Genomic DNA, 3,391 nt, shown 5'->3' with positions numbered 1-3,391 from the left:
TGTTTATATAGTCATCTACTTACTAAAAAACAGAGTACCAACAAATGAATCAACAGACATATCACGTTAGCCAGAATACACAATAGCATATTATTACAAAATGCAGTAGGCCTATAAAATGTTATGCATGTCAGCTGAATGTAGGTAATTTTCTATCCAAGTCAGATGCTTATGTTCATGTTTTGAATTAGTGGGTTTACATTAATTGCAGGGTTGTTGTGTTTCATTCTAGTGCTGTCAGGTGTGGATCAGGGGACACAGAGTGCCATCCTGCTGCTGGGCCTGAAATGAAAACACTTTGTTTTTTCTGTACTGCTCTTCCTCTGCTTCTCAGCAGCGACTTGCTTGCAGTTCTCTTCCCTGCTCCTCTTTGTGGAAGGGCTGAGGCCAGAAATTAGTGGAATTGGGTCTCCAGAGCTTTCTTCACAAAACCTCCTTGGCCTCTTTCTACTGACCTGCTCCAAGCTCTCTTCCCTTCTTCAGAAGTTGAAGGAGCTGACTCTTCAGAGCTACTTCCCCCCATAAACTTTTGCTTACATCTCCTATTCTGAGATACTGAGGGTGCTGTCAAGAAGTTGTCACACCCAGAGTCCTCTTAATTAATATTTAGGGAGTTTCTGATACTGTCCCAAAAGCTGCTTTTGCTAAACAGGTACCTGCAGGTGCCTGAAAATCAGTCTCTGAGGAACAGCAGCCGAACAGTAACAGGAGCGACGACCGGAGCCCCAGCAAGACCAGAATGAGCTCCTGAGGAGATCCAGGTCTGACATTGTCGTCATCACCATCTTCGAACTCCTCCTCCTCCTGGCTTTCTGTCTTCAGCTGACCTATTGACAATAAAAGCAAAATCATAAAACTCACCTTCCTTGTCATCAGAGAAAAGTAGGAAGATTACCTCATCTTCTTCATACTCATTGTCCTTGTCACTAGAGAAGAGTTTAATGCTGTCTGAATTCTCAGAGGAGCCACATAAGGAGAAAACAAGATACATGCATATTAATAATTTGTTAATAATTGTTTGTTGTATAAATGTATTTACACATGAACAACACTTTGTTACTGCACTCTTATTTAAGCAGGATTCAGATTCTAGCTCTCAGATCCATTTTAAGAGTAAAATGCAGCAGATTTAGGATTAAAGATAAAAGATTAATGGGACTGGACAAGGCAACTGAAACAGTTATCTCCCCATCCATTGATAAGTCCTATGACACAAGGATTTTATCTCTGAAAGTGACTCCCAAAAGAAAAGTCTAATTGCATTGGCTGGATTAGTATAAGAGCCCATCCAAAGGATTATTTACTCACAGCAGCAAAAAGGCTAACTTACAGCAACAGTGTCTGAAAACACCTGTACAGTGAGCCACAGATCACGTTCCACTGGCACTCACCATCAGTATGTCTCTACCGCCGAAAGTGTGAGTGAAGAAATGGTCTTTAATCCATATAACACAGTTCCACGTAATAATCCCGTTTACATTGTAGTTTTCTTTTTTTAAACATTTTTGTTGACACAGATCACATTTAGCCAAAAGTCACAACTCCTCTGTATTTAATCATTTTAAATTATATAATAATAAATAAATATTATAGGCTTTGGTGTCCTGTTTAGTAAACAGTAATAGATTCTGGAAACTCACAAACAGCGAGGATCGGTCTCTCTTCCAGTGATTTGCGTGTGGCGTACAAAAAAGTTCAAGTGGTACGTGAGGCGAGCACCACCATGACAGTTTTGTATAAAGAAAATTTACCCCGCTACGCCTTGTGCTTGACCACTTCAACTCACTCTAACCGGGAAACTTGCTACTGAACATAGACTGTTTATGCTGCTCCCAGATAAAAGAAAAAATATTCTGCTAATACCTGTTCAGAAACTTACTCCCAACTGTCTTTGTCTGACACATGGGCACCTCGAATCAGGAGATGTTCCTCACATGGGTACAAGGTAATCAAAAGAGTTAGACTGCTCTCTTCTACAATATTAAAATTGTGGTTTTGGATTTAATTAATTAATTTCATTTTATATTTTGTATTATTTATTCTGAGGGCACATTAAGAACCGCCATCAGCTGCTGCAGGATCAGGGACCCTTTTTTATTAACACACACGCTTGTACACTTTCATTCAACTCTCAAACTCAGTTTTTGTCATCATATCATATTATTTATTATTCTTTCTACATGATATATCTATATGGCCTACATGCAGTCAGGCATAAAGTGTGGACTGCGGTCATGTACCAGTAAACTCGCGTTGGATGTTGTACACTCCCGTACAGTAGGTGGCAGTATGCACCTCAGCTCTCTGTTGGGTTGCGACAAATTGACAGGACGAGGCAGACATCAGGCTAAGTGGGGATCAACAAACAAATGAGAAGAGTGCGAGGTGAGTCAGTGTACTCCTTTGACATCACAGTGTGTGTGAACCTTTCACAGATATAAAAGTGGCTCTGACATGGTTCATGAAAATGTTACGCGACGCAAAGACGTTAACGAGTAACGTTGGACAACTAGCGATATTTTGTTGTAGCATGTAGCTTATATGACGTCGGGGATTCAAACGCCGTTTTCAACTTAAAGAAAGATCGACTATGTGGGTATTAGCTGTTAAACTGTATGTTAACAGTAGGCCTATGTGCTTTAGTTACAACAATGATATTTAATTCCCCCCCCCCCCATCAAATCTGTGGCATGTTAGCAGGTTGCAAATGCATCATTTGTGCATACCAAACAGAGGTGAGTATAGGAGAAAGACTTGCCCCCCTTTGCATGCCGTTGTTGATGTGCTTGTGAATGTTTGTCTACCCTAAGGTGTGTGAATGAGTGATTGGGAGCTGGGGTGGATGGGAATATGTCGTAGGTGTGCTGGGTGTGTTAGACTTGTTATAATTTATTATTAACAGAACTTATTCGCGTTAACTTTTAGGTTACCCTTTGTCAATCTATTTCTGTTAAATTCTGTGCAACAAAAATTCGGGGGAAAGGTGAGCACCCAAGGACCCTTTTTTATTAACACACACGCTTGTACACTTTCATTCAACTCTCAAACTCAGTTTTTGTCATCATATCATATTATTTATTATTCTTTCTACATGATATATCTATATGGCCTACATGCAGTCAGGCATAAAGTGTGGACTGCGGTCATGTACCAGTAAACTCGCGTTGGATGTTGTACACTCCCGTACAGTAGGTGGCAGTATGCACCTCAGCTCTCTGTTGGGTTGCGACAAATTGACAGGACGAGGCAGACATCAGGCTAAGTGGGGATCAACAAACAAATGAGAAGAGTGCGAGGTGAGTCAGTGTACTCCTTTGACATCACAGTGTGTGTGAACCTTTCACAGATATAAAAGTGGCTCTGACATGGTTCATGAAAATGTTACGCGACG

General features: G+C 40.7%; 1 protein-coding gene across 3 annotated transcripts in view; it reads left to right on the top strand.

Annotated features, from left to right (window-relative positions):
* The first annotated feature begins 2,192 nt into the window (after positions 1–2,192).
* tbxas1 (thromboxane A synthase 1 (platelet)) overlaps positions 2,193–3,391 on the top strand; it is an 11,131-nt gene continuing 9,932 nt past the window's right edge. Inside the window, exon 1 of one of the 3 annotated variants that reach the window (XM_046038535.1) lies at positions 2,193–2,385. The gene's annotated coding sequence lies outside the window, so the exon portion shown is untranslated. Of the gene's footprint in view, positions 2,386–2,418; positions 2,593–2,616; positions 2,736–3,391 lie in introns of those variants that run through there. The other 2 variants (XM_046038533.1, XM_046038534.1) reach the window with 2 other exon arrangements.

The sequence above is a fragment of the Micropterus dolomieu genome, linkage group LG22, assembly GCF_021292245.1.
Source record: "Micropterus dolomieu isolate WLL.071019.BEF.003 ecotype Adirondacks linkage group LG22, ASM2129224v1, whole genome shotgun sequence".
Classification (NCBI taxonomy): domain Eukaryota; kingdom Metazoa; phylum Chordata; class Actinopteri; order Centrarchiformes; family Centrarchidae; genus Micropterus; species Micropterus dolomieu.
The sequence above is the reverse complement of the archived record's forward strand: the minus strand, read 5'-3'. Positions and strand labels throughout refer to the sequence as shown.